The sequence below is a fragment of the Eleginops maclovinus genome, chromosome 16 (assembly GCF_036324505.1).
Source record: "Eleginops maclovinus isolate JMC-PN-2008 ecotype Puerto Natales chromosome 16, JC_Emac_rtc_rv5, whole genome shotgun sequence".
NCBI lineage: Eukaryota > Metazoa > Chordata > Actinopteri > Perciformes > Eleginopidae > Eleginops > Eleginops maclovinus.
In genome coordinates, this window is record NC_086364.1 from 16,182,147 (window position 1) to 16,196,535 (window position 14,389).

Sequence of the window (14,389 nt, forward strand, 5' to 3'; positions counted from 1 at the left end):
TAATTGACTGAATTTATTTGAAAAGGGGGCTCATTTACTCATTTACAGTGTTATATGTTTACATATTGTCTTGTGCTTGTCTTATATTTAAGTACACTATAAGACATGCACAAGTATAACTTGTGGGCCATATGACATTATCCTTTTGAATTAGCTGAGGGCCTATTTAAAAAGCCTGCGGGCCGCGGGCTGTAGTTTGGACACCCCTGCTATACAGCTTCTTGCTTTGTATTTAAAGTTCTCCTATTATGCTATATTTGAACAATATATTGTATGGCAATATCGATACAAAACTTGTCTGTGAAGTATTTTGCTCAAAATACCAAACAGATCACCCATTGTAGCCATGACTCATCCCCCTCTATTTCAGCCCCGTTCCTGAAGTGCTCATTCTGTGGCTGACGCTTTACATTTAAGCTGACCTGAAGCTGGCCACGCCCCTTTGGAGCGTCATGCAGCTCTCTCTCTCTCTCTCTCTGTGAAAGTGTTCTAACTGGAGATGATATTCAGCTAAATGCTGCTGTGAATAAACCCCATATTATGTTCCAACCCACATCAAGCATTATTTCTGAAACACTTCTCAGTGTTTAGCACTACAACAGTGACATTATATGTATTATATCAACTGTAAGTCCCTCCTGCAGACATCCTGCTGAATACAGAGACACACAGCAGTGCCGCGGAGGGGATTCAGTTCACGACTGTATATTGCAGATGATAGGTTAAGACGTGTCACGTGGGCGGGACGTTGCCAGTAGTTCAATGTTAAGCCAGACCACATTTCAGTTATGAGTCATAACCGAAGCAACTCTGGATAAGCTTGCTTGTACCCCTGTTTTTAGAGATGTGTGTAAGGAGGAAAAGAGAGAGGGTTGTATTTTCTGACACTTTGTGAGTCTACTTACACACAATTAAATAGTATAGTATTCGATAAGTTTACCCTCCATACAGATTTGAAAAAAGAATGTTCTGTCCTGTCAAACCATTCTTTGGTTAAGCAAAACCTGAGCTATCAATCAATCAGATCCAAGGAGTGGTTAACAAACTAATGCATTCTGCGGCAACCAAGTCCCTAATCATTATAAAATTCATTTGATTAAATATTTTTTCTACGCTATATTTCAAATGCTCCTTGAAGACATCCACAGAAACACACAGGGCTTTTTCTGGTGCCCACCTCATCCAGAGGTTGCCAAGAACACAGACTGAGGCCTGGGGGCCAGCAACACAGTGCACAACATCCGCTCATAAATAATGGTAGCACAATGAAACTCTCACTTCCAGCCAACAAAAACACATGTTCCACCCATATTCACTCTTATCCGTCAACACAGATGTTAATCAGTGAAATTAAATCACATGAGGGGCTGCATCACAGCTGACAAAGCCACTTCGATCAGAGAGCCTCAGCAACTAGCACTCAAAGCATTTAAACACGGTAACAGAGCAAGCGGTCTTACCTTAAACCAGGTGTCTTCTTCTTTTTACTCTTTGGTGGTATGGCGATTTTACATTCCATGATACTGAACAGTTGTAGGTCTTCTTGATGATATTCCTCTTTAAGGCCACAAGCGTGTGTAAGTCGCGCTCACAGGTGTAGCTAATCGAGCTAGGTTGAACAGGTGTCCCTTAGCGTCCATTTAAACTTTCAGAGCTGTAGAGGCTAACGCACTCCAACCACTGCTTAGTGTGTTGAAGTATCATTAAAGTATAACAGCAACAATATTTAAATTCACCAGCATTGGCCTGTTTCTAGCAACTTTCACTTTGGTAGCTCGGTTACCCTGACATATGACGTCTGTCAGCTGGTCTTGTGTTTAAGTCTGTTTCCCCATGGAAGTCAACTCCACATGACATGCACCAGGTGTTGGTCCTTAGCCGAGCTTCCCGAGTCTCTGCTGCGCTCCCAAATGTTAACCGAAAAACGCGGTAGGGGTCACCGTGCGGCAGGAAGAGAAAAGGGACCAGATTTGGAGCGACTGTTTGCTAAACCACGCCCCTTACTAACTGTTGCTACACGGGTAAAGGTGGCACAAAATGCAGTTTACAATATTTGGCAATAAAGATATGCAGTGATTTCGCTGGCTGATATGTTACATTAACTGTCAATGTAAGATTTAGCTGTGTAAAACGTGATTACAATAAGTTGAGCTGAAACTTTTCTTTCTGTATGACTTTACATTTCCATCTCATCAGGTCATGGTTGAAATAGGCTATCAAGGACCGGATTGGTCATAATGGTATATATATAAAAGAACATTGAGTTATTAATGAAGTGAACAAATCTATGGTGATAGTTAATATAACAGATAATATTATCATTATTATAATTCTTAATGGTTTTTCCATAAGTTATTAACATATCTTTCTTAAGCTGCTACTTGTACATATTTTCATTTTTTATTTTTCACTTTTAACTTGACATGTTGAAGAGTTTTTAGGATAAAGACTCACCAATGGGTTTAGGAAATGCAAACCCATTCGTAATCTTGAGTTGCTGAAGTGTGAAGGCCCTCAAACAAGGACCCAGATGCTAACGCTAAACTCTAATAGCTTAATGTTTTGTTTATCTATGTGCCCCTACTTTACAAAAACATAAGACTACACACATTTCTCTGGGTCTGCCCATGCAACCAGTTGGACAGATTGAGTACTGTATTTTGCACAAGACAGTGTAATGGTATAATACACTGAGCCAAATCTGCACTGATCTCAAATCTGTTTGCTCAGAAAACAACAAGCTTATGCTATAATACCGACGATATAAACTCCACAGATTGTGTTTACATAAATGTCAGAAAATCATCACGCTGCTGGTGCTGTAGCACTGGACTCAACTTGAAACCAATGAAATCAATGGAGGTGGTAAATCAGGCAAAAAGTGATGTACTTCAGACATACGTAAACAAAGAATTGCATTGGCTTGAATGAGTACCAGCAACACAAACAAAAAGCATGCCTGTTCATGTTGTGGGTTGAAGAAAAAAGTTTTAAGCACAACGAGCTGGATCCTGAATACTATACACAATCTCAAACTGTATGTTGTAGTTATTCTTTATAGTCTTTTGTGCGCTTTGGCCCTCAACAGCTTGAGGCGTGAAGAGAAAACAAAAAAAATAGAATTGTGTGAACTATATTTTTCTGTTGAAAACCATCTGCTTGTTTGGGGCACATTCTTCATCCTGTTCAGTGTCAGGCCTTTAAAAACTTTGTTTACTTTCAAGGTGTCTGACCACACTGAAATTCCTATTTTGTGAATTTGCATGCACATTTTACAGTTAGTAATAGATCTGCAGTACTCAATTTCTATGTTATATTATTTGATATTTAAAAAATGTGAGTTTTTCATGTGCAAAACCACAGCAATTTGTATTCAAGGGCATCATCACACAGGTGATGCATGTTAAGTATCTCTGTGTTGCTAGCTTTCAGATTTCACCATCTGGGATGGTGAGTAAACAGCTATGTCTTATATAACTACAGCAATACAAAGTGTAATGTATCAGCATATTAACGATGATAAGCTCATTATTTTTTATGTTTTTCACAAAATAATACTTTTGTATTTGGTCATGCTTAAGAGTACCACCAAGAGTATTAACCAAAAACCAGGATGTTTTTTTATTACAATATATGACTGGGACACATCAAACCTTCAGCCAAGAGTAAGGGTTATTATTAATGCTCCCAATGTGTGGATCATTCAAACAACAGTGCAGTGATTACTGTTTTAGCATTTATATTTGGTTGAATATGACATATAATAGCAACCAAACAGCTCACATTAGGGACAAACCTGCCAAAAAAGAGCAGAATAAGATTGGCTTCCAGATATGCCAAGGGGGGATGAAAAAATAAAATGGAAAAGAAAAAAAGACAACAACACAGGCATTACATTCTTCTCACACCAGAAAAGCTACACATAACTCCTCCACAGATTTAGTTCTCAATATGGTCCAAGAAGTTCTGAATCATACTCTTGTAGAAAACAGTTGTGTTGTGGTAACTCTACAACTGTACAATAAATCTATCAACTGCAAACTTATCTGACAACGTTACTGTTGTAATACTGATATTTTCTGGTAAGATCTTGAATCTAATAACTGAGATCGAGGTTCACAGACTGTTTTCAATGACGTGGCACTTGTCCTCTGACTCAAGAGCTGTGGGGCAAGAATTACACAATTTGTCATCCAGCTAGTAAGAGAAGGCATAGTTTCATGTATCTTATAAACTACTGTTGTGTAGTGTGTGTGTTAATTAAACGAATGTATTGGTATATGAAAATGTAAGAATATGCAAAAAAAACACAGTATTGAAATATACATAATATGTGACCATATTGCGTTGTTTAACATATTGTTTGTTGGTTATTCTTTATTCTGACTGATGAACTAACTAACCATGGCTCTGAGGTAGAGAAGTTGTCTACTGTACCAATTAGAAGGTCAATGGTTCGATTCCCAGACCCTGCAGTAAACATGTCCATGTATCATTGGGCCAGATAATGGCATGGCCAAGGGTGTTTTAATGTGTGTGAATGTAAGTTTGATATAAATAAGGTCCATTACTAACTACGTATGTATTTGTGGATGTGGACATCACATGATAAGCAGTAAGAGATTTATTCAGTATGCATGCATTGTAATTTGCTCTGTATATTTGAGCAGTACATCGACATACAAACATCCCCTAAGTTATTCAGCCTTGTGGTGAGTAAACCCAGAGCTCATAACAGGTAGCTTAAAGCCCAGCAAGTGAAGCCCACTGGATGCCATGACAAAGCTCAGTGCCTGCTGGGCCAGGGGGCTTTACATTCGCTCCAGACAACATCTGGCAACCTTACACATCCAGAAGGCCCTGTCTCAATCTCCTGTGTCCTCCGGGTGTGGACGCTGCCAGGCCTGCAACCCTCTTCTGAATCCTAAGCCCAGGCCGACCTGCTGCAGCTGGACCTTGGCGCATGCTGTCCCCTGAGACCTGCTTCTAATCAAAAACAGCCACATTTGGCGGACAGCACCCGCGGTTGTGATATTATGAGACAGCAGCAGAGCTTTTGAGATCCCGTTGAGCGGTCAGTTATTTGGGGTGGGTCCCACAACTCTGCTGAGAATTTTAAATAGGAATGAACACAGACTTCAGTCTCAACAAATTTTCCCTGCACTGGGAATTGCCTTTATATTACATACATTTCTCCTGGATTATGCTGAAACTGGAGCTGTGTTGGTAATATCTTGAACCAGACCATCCTATTACTCCTTTTACAAAACAGGAACTTGAGAATTGAACTCACTAATAATGCATGAAATGATCATCTGTTTTTAATATACTCAGACGTATCCTCGAAAATAAAAGGTATTTATTAGGAAAGCATTTACATTTAAAATCTATCCATAGTTTTCACAAAGACTTCACCAACATATATAAAACTTTTTCTTCAACATATTACTGAATATCTGCAAAGGAAAGATAATAAAAGAAATGTCATGGAGCACGCTTCACAGCTCAGCGGAAGATCAGAACAGACCATTATTTTGGTATGATAATGTGTCTTACCTGAACCATTAAAGGCTTGATTTGAAGATTTAAAAAGCGTTCAGTGCAGACCTTTGACCGCAGTTTCTTCAAAAACATTTTAAAATACTGCCTCAACCCAGCTCTTAACTGTTTCGCACCCAGTATAATTTTAAGAAATACTTGATGTGGTGAAGTAATATCATTCCAGAAATGATGGATCATTTTTTAGATCAATCAATTGGCCACACTTGTTTGTCTTACCGGACCAATCTTTTTTTATGCTTTTTCTAATTAGCAGTCAAGCCTGTTTATTTTAATCATGCACAAACAAAAAAATACCAAACCGCAAGATAATGATGATCATTTATTTGCCCAAATTTATACAGTAGATATTTTTTTTATTCATCACATTAGATCAAATTCTTGGGTGGAAACTGCATATCTCAAAGATATTGTTGCACGGTGTCAGGTTCGATCAAAATGTAACCTTCTCAGTTATCATGCATCAAATGGCAAACAAATGTACCAACATTAGCCTATTGTGCAATAGTTATTTGTTTTTCATTGAAGCTCAGTATTTCTTAGAAAATAAATCAGATATGTCCTGGATGCAGCTGATCTGAGATTTATATCACTATATAATCTTCATGCAGCAAGTCGACTGTGTCCAAAGCACGATCATGTGAGGTATATGTAATAAAGTACATGACACACCAGCAACACATAAACAACTCAAACCTGTCACACTCAGATGAGGCATACTGAATCTTCTTGCCAGCATGTTGCTTGAAGACTCATGGGAAGGACTGCTCTTAAGTTATAAGGTTAATTGGGTTTTTTTAGCTGCATAATTCAAAGTGGGAGTTTGTTTTCCTTATCAGAAAGAAGAAACAGGAGGTTACAGTTCTCTCGGGGCTGTACAGCACATTCCTCTTATAGCCCTCTAAACACTGGCCAGTTATTAAAATACAGAAAGAGATTAAACAAACTCTCAGCAATTGAGGTATGGAGAAATTGGTCACTGGAGAACCTACTACATCCTGTGCATTTAAATCGTGGCAAGTTAGAGTTATATTTTATTGATTTCTTTTGGATTTTTTTTGTTGCAATTACACTGACTCATTATGGCCAGACATCGATGGTATACCATGTGGTGTTTGTGGGTGGTCATTCCCTATGGCAGCATGTAAGTTACATAACGGCAACCTGTGAGCCTTCGTGTTTGTTTTCATTTACCGACAAGTCATTAAGTGCTGCGTGTGTACTGTAGACCTCATCGTCCTTCCACATGATGCAATGCTGACAGCCTTGAGAGCAATGAAGCACATTGCTCAGGGCAAAGAGTGAGCTCTTGAGAATTAATGAGTTGAATACTACTGCAAACCTTGCAGACTTAATAATAGGTTTACTTGATAATAGGTAAATTGGGGGGAAAACTGCACAGCTCTCTCTCATGGCTAAGCAGTTGGGAGAAAACAGAAGTCAAAATGCTGGGGAATAAAATGTAACATCTGATGATAAGGGCATATGGCTCTTTATCACAGAGCTCAAGAGAAGCCAACATGTTTTCAATAACCTCTTCTCTCCCATGTTCCCACCCACTTCTTTCAAAGTGAGCCTTTAAGAGTCTGATGACATTGCCAAGGCAGAAAGAGCTTAAGTTCTTTTCAATTTGAAATGGACGATTCTCTCAACTGCCTGAGCTCAATGCCACTCTCCACATCAAAGGAATTGGCGAGCTTTTGAACAAAGTCAATCAACATTTTTTTTTAGAAGGCAGCTGTCCTACATCCAATGTGATAGTGTAGCTGCATAAAAGGCTATTAATGATGCACATGTGGGGAAATAATTATCTAATTTCACACAGAGTTGTTTGCACTGTTATTGGAGGGTCAACAATGACTATGTTTGTTTTATATGCGGTATCCTTATTCATAGGTTGGCTTTTGCTTTAGAAAACATTGGGGAGTGACACTAAACTCTCCCCCAAACTGCTACTAAGTATGATGCCAGAGATAATGTGGAATCTACAGTGTTTGGGCTGGCAGCGCAAACATTTCCCAGCCAAGCAACTCAGACTGAGGTAACTATACTATGTTGCCTGGGGGTCCGGGGGGATTCTCCACTGGGGAGAGTTTGTTCCCATTACGGCAGATATGCACCTCATAAAATACCTATAAGTCATTACATCATTTTAAAAAACCATGATTGTTTCTGTGGGGGGAAATTATACTGTAGAGCCTGCATCCTATTTTGTATTCAAATGTTTGAAATTGTCTTCTAAAACCACAACACAACAGATGTTGAGGATGAGTCATTTTCACCGAGGCCATCGAAACAGAGTCAAAACGTTTCTTTCTATTCTATTAAATTACATAACATAGTGGTAGTGGTTCGGTGTGCATAATTGTTTATTTTGAATCCTATTTTTTTGTTATGCTAAGTTGGAGTGGAGTTTGCAGAATGAATGTCTATCCAACAAACAATGCTAGGGAAATATGCTCTACTATGAAACCAATATAACCATCAATTATTTTGGACTTCTTTGTGGAATAGTGTACAATAAACATTGGCCTATTTTTACTTTGGACAATACTTTATTTAATCTACACAAGTTCTGGATTAAATGAAGTAAATAAAGAAATAGTATTCATAAAACAAAAGTGAATCAGTATAGCTATATGTATCCATTACATAATTAGTTAGCCAGCTAGCCAGCTCCTTCACTGAGATACCACAACTGAATGAAAACACAACATATAAAACAATCCCCAATGACGATGAAAGGACGGCCCTATAGATGGCGATATTTCCCAGTAATATGCACTTTGTGCTTTATTTTGTCGGTGGGACTTTTAAGTAAATATACGAAGGTGGATCGCATCCCCTGCTTTCCAGTAAGCACTTTCTACACTATGTGCATCTCAAGCACACGTGAACACTAGCCTGCTAGCAAGTAAGTGACACTGATTGTGCTGCCTTTAAAGTAAGTCTGTAACGCAACTAGGGTGGTCTTTTTATAAGCACACGAGTGAGTGGGCTTTAATATGTTGGCTCTTTAAAAAGTGACCGCTTTGTAAAACATCAGCGTCAGAAACAGACACAAAGGAGAGACATTGCCGTTCTGATAAGCAACATGCTTTTGTGCCTTGGAAACTATTTAGTCTTTAAGTATTTTGTGTACAATATTAGCATGTGTTTGAATGTACAAGAGGTGCCATGCTGGAAACTGTTCCGTTTTTGGTCCAACGTTTCTGATTGTAGTTCAACTTTTTGTTTTTGTTTTTAGCTTTGCTAGGTAGTAGCTTACTTACACGAGAAGCTAGCTCTGCTCACTTACTGTAGTTGTAGTACAGTCGTGCGTTTTTATACAATCAGTGCTGCATTTATTTGTGTTTACCTTCTGTCCAAATTGATTTAGTGGGCTAGGATAAGGCCTTTATTGTTGCAATTTAAAAAATAAAAACTATAGGCTAAAGTAGTCCTACTAGTCCTTGAAACTTATAAAGATCCATAGTTACTTTTAAGCCTAACAAATGTATCTTTAGCAGTAGCCATTATACAATATACTCAGGCACTGAGTGAGTAATGAATTCACAATTAGTACCAATACACATATTTTGGTAAACAGCTGCAGAGATTAGGGGCCAGCAGATGCCAAGAAATCGCCTACAAACTGATCTATAGGAGACCACAGGAACAGCCAGAAGCATATTGACTGGCACACATCAGCGGCAAAACAAAGCCCTAGCATCAGCTCGAGATATTCTTCTGGCTTCTTGGAGGCCAACAGCTGCTATGTGGAATGAAAACACATGAATAGCTGCTGCAGCAAACATGATTATTCCCCCGCACAGTCGTCCTAAAGCAATATTACTGTTGTCAGGCTTATAAAATCTTACATGAGCTGTGGTGGAGTAGAGTTTGCAAAATAGCTCTGCAACAGCCAGAAACAGTTTGAATTGACCGCTTTATTCCAAAGGGTGTGTTAGATATACAGTGGGGCAAAAAAGTATTTAGTCAGCCACCAATTGTGCAAGTTCTCCCATTTAAAAAGGAGAGAGGCCTGTAATTTGTATCATATGTACACTTCAACTATGAGAGACAGAATGAGGGAAAAAAATCCAGGAAATCACATTGTCTGATTTTTAAAGAATTTATTTTCAAATTATTGTGGAAAATAAGTATTTGGTCAATAACAAAAGTTCATCTCAATACTTTGTTATATACCCTTTGTTGGCAATGACAGAGGTCAAACGTTTTCTGTAAGTCTTCACAAGGTTTTCACACACTGTTGCTGGTATTTTGGCCCATTCCTCCATGCAAATCTCCTCTAAAGCACTGATGTTTTGGGGCTGTCGCTGGGCAACACGGACTTTCAACTCCCTCCAAAGATTTTCTATGGGGTTGAGATCTAGAGACTGGCTAGGCCACTCCAGGACCTTGAAATGCTTCTTACGAAGCCACTCCTTCGTTGCCCTGGCGGTGTGTTTGGGATCATTGTCATGCTGAAAGACCCAGCCACGCTTCATCTTCAGTGCCCTTGCTGATGGAAGGAGGTTTTCACTCAAAATCTCACGATACATGGCCCCATTCATTCTTTCCTTTACACGGATCAGTCGTCCTGGTCCCTTTGCAGAAAAACAGCCCCAAAGCATGATGTTTCCACTCCCATGTTTCACAGTAGGTATGGTGTTCTTTGGATGCAACTCTGCATTCTTTCTCCTCCAAACACGACGAGTTGAGTTTTTACCAAAAAGTTCTATTTTGGTTTCATCTGACCATATGACATTCTCCCAATCCTCTTCTGGATCATCCAAATGCCCTCTAGCAAACTTCAGATGGGCCTGGACATGTACTGGCTTAAGCAGGGGGACACGTCTGGAACTGCAGGATTTAAGTCCCTGGCGGCATAGTGTGTTACTGATGGTAGCCTCTGTTACTTTGGTCCTAGCTCTCTGCAGGTCATTCACTAGGTCCCCCCGTGTGGTTCTGGGATTTTTGCTCACCGTTCTTGCGATCATTTTGACCCCACGGGGTGAGATCTTGCGTGGAGCCCCAGATCGAGGGAGATTAGCAGTGGTCTTGTAAGTCTTCCATTTTCTAATAATTGCTCCCACAGTTGATTTCTTCACACCAAGCTGCTTACCTATTGCAGATTCAGTTTTCCCAGCCTGGTGCAGGTCTACAATTTTGTCTCTGGTCTCTTTGACAGCTCTTTGGTCTTGGCCATAGTGGAGTTTGGAGTATGACTGTTTGAGGTTGTGGACAGGTGTCTTTTATACTGATAACGAGTTCAAAAAGGTGCCATTAATACAGATAACGAGTGGAGGACAGAGGAGCCTCTGAAAGAAGGAGTTACAGGTCTGTGAGAGCCAGAAATCTTGCTTGTTTGTAGGTGACCAAATACTTATTTTACCGAGGAATTTACCAATTAATTCTTTAAAAATCCACAATGTGATTTCCTGGATTGTTTCCCCCATTCTGTCTCTCATAGTTGAAGTGTGCCTATGATGAAAATTACAGGCATCTCTCATCTTTTTAAATGGGAGAACTTGCACAATTGGTGGCTGACTAAATACTTGTTTGCCCCACTGTATATTACAGCAAGAACAGAATGTCTTATTCAAGAAACACCGCTCTGCCATGCTAGTTTAATGTCAGGATTGGTATTTTCTCCTTTTTTTCCGAGTGTATTAACATAAAGCCTTATGCCCCTTGATGCTGTTTCCCAAGTAACCTTCATACATTATGTATACTGTCTTTTATCAAAATGTGGGCAATACTTGTGCCATGAACTGTATTTGTAATGTGGTTCTTCTGAGCCCTTCAGTAAAGTGTCTTCAATCACAATGCAAATACAAAGGATGCACATACTTTTAGATAATCCATACAAAAACTGCAGTATTCATAATCTTTTACAAGTCAAAGCCTATGTATACAAGATCATACTTTGATTGTTCAATCAATTGTTCATAATTTCCTTCACTACAACAAAAAATTAACATGTGAAAAATCACATCATTACTTGCTGTTATGAAACCCTTTAGGCATTATATTGGCAACACTTAGCATGAGCTTTTGACCTTTTGTAATACTGTATTTCTAAATTCTTTAATGTCTTAAAACATTGATAGTAGGTATGTATTCACTGCAGATACATTCCAGGAACTGCAGTTTCTATTATTCAAAGCTTTTTATGAGAAGTGAACATACTCAGAAAATTATAATGTCCTTCATTGCCACAAATATTTTACTCCTGCCAAATCATTACACACTTCTGAAAGAGTACATAACACCTTTACATGTATTTCCCGCTCAGTCTGTTTTTCTGGAAAGTGACTGATTTAAGGAGAGTGTGTGTGCTTTTGTGTGTATTTATATAACGACTCTGTTTGATGTCCTTTGTCCAGAAATGTGACAGAAATCTGACTCACAGATGTATCACTATGTCCTCTGTTTTCATCTTGCTTGCTTTTAGATGCATGTGTGTAATGTATTTGGACATATGTGAAATGGGTGTGTGCTATCAGTGTGTGGGAGTTGTTCGGGCCTCTGACAGATCATGCTGGTGAGCAGGTAGCGGGCAGCAGGGATGGAGGGATGGTGAGAGCACACGAAGAGATGCTCTCTGTTCTGTACCCGGTGACTCGCTGAGTGATTAAACAACCATGGGAAATGTGTCATGCAGGGTGAGTGTGGCTTCATTCAAAGACACCTAGTGTTCAGCACCTACTGCTCTCATCACACATCACACTCAATAGGTCATAGTGGATGACAACACTGGGGTGATGTAAGGTGCACAAAAGATAATGATGATGATAGAGTAGCATTCTTGTTAGAACAGAGTCAGAGAGCTACCAAGGCCTGGATGGTGTCATTACATCACCAAGAACCTTGAAAGCAGGTGTGTGAGGTAAAATTTGTGGGAATGGAAATTTAATTTTACACAAGAGTCCTGTTATAAAATACTTCTGTTACGAAACATCTTATTTTACCTTGCTGGCTGCATTTGTTACTTTTCAGATAAGAAGTGTAACAAAGAATGAAAAGTGTACCTACTACCTACCCTTCCATCGAGGCTGTTTTTCTGTGCTTATTAAAAGAGGACTTTTTATAGACATGCGGTACAGCAATTACATATGAAGCTATCTGCAAAATAGAGTAAAAGTTAGTTAAATTGGAATCTTTAAACATTTACAGCAGTAAATTGCGACCCATTAATGCAGCTCTTATATCAATCCTTAAACATCATACCAAAGAGCAGTGTTTTATTTCTTCCCTTTTTGTACTGACAGAAACTGTGGTTGCCTGAAGAAAAGTCCAAAGTGTAACTCTGAAATGTATTCATTTAGATGGGAAACTCTTTTTAGGATAAGAGTTCAATCCCTGCTGACTTCGTAACCCTCGCTGAAGGCGCTCAAAAAGTAAAGTTACTTCACGCCAGCGCTCACCAGTTGCAACATGAAAGTGAAATAACTTTATCCTGTCAACTTTGAAGTGGAAGTTGTCATCTCCGCTCAGTCTTCAGTACCCCCATTTCATCTTGCTCTCCAAGGTGGAGGGGGGGTGGGGGGGGGGGTTATCATGGAGGAGATAAGGTTGCCCTGGTGATTGTCTGTCCCTTATCCCAGAGGGACCTGTCGTATTAGAAACTGTCTTCTTTCGCTGTGACTTCACCGGCCGTTCCCCGTCAGCCCTGCTGCTGTGTACCCATTGTACGCTGAGTGTGCATTAATGCCGGCTGACATTTAGCTGTTAGGCCGTGAGAGCAGATAGCAGATGACAGCTGTGATGGGTACCACGGTTACGCTAGGAGAGCCTCCTGCGTCCCACAGATTAAGGTTTTATGGGAAATACCCTGAGTAACTAAACATTGATGAAACGTTTTTTAAGTAAAAACGGCGTCTCTGTGCTTTATGACAGCCATGCTGAGCTCCATTAATAATCTGAAACAAGGCTTTGAAGTTTTTCATGTTCTACAATTCTTAGCAGGTATCTGACAGATGCCTGCTCCCTTATCTTGGTTTGACAAAACATGAAGGCAGCTACAAACAAAACCAGCTGTGATGCTTCTCACTGTCTATCATTATAAAAAAATCTAAAGGCTTCATCTCGCATTTGCCTGCAAATTTCTAAATATAAGATGCGATAACATCAAATCATGTGACACATACACGACAGATCACCGCTGAGAATTTGGATGCAGAATGGATTCTACGTTTTTTCCCACATTTCTTTCTCTGTGTTTGAGGTATTTTGGAAAGGGATCCCATCGTGAAAGGCTTTGAAACCATATTCTTTCCTAGGTTTGACGTGTTTCCACATAAAGTATGATGTTGGGGTATGATTTGTGTCTGGAAAGATGGAATTTGAATATCAGGAAATGTTTGTCACATAGTGAAGTTTTTACATGCCCTCTTAGGATGGATATATTTGTCCCACTTGGCCTGCAAATGAGACTTTGAGAAACTGAAACAGGCAGAACCATACATTTGAGATGCCATTTTTTTACTTTCTGCAGCTGTAAAAATTGTTACGTAATGTTTATAAAATAACCTCCCACCAGCCAGATTAAAGCAAGGATTATTCTGAGTACCATTTGGCTTGGGTCACAAGAATTATTCTTGCCACAAATACACGAAAATTGGGCCACATTTAAACATGAGGAGGATTTTCAGAAAAACATTGCTGTCTTTATTATAAGCAATGAACAAATACATCATTCCAGCAGCAATCCTAATCAGTTTAACAGAAAGAAAAGATGTGATTGACTGGCTGAACACACGCAGTTTAATAACTAAAAATGTAATAAAAGCAAATAAAAAGAAAGGCAATGTGTTTAATAAGAACATCCTGGGCCAGTCAGGGA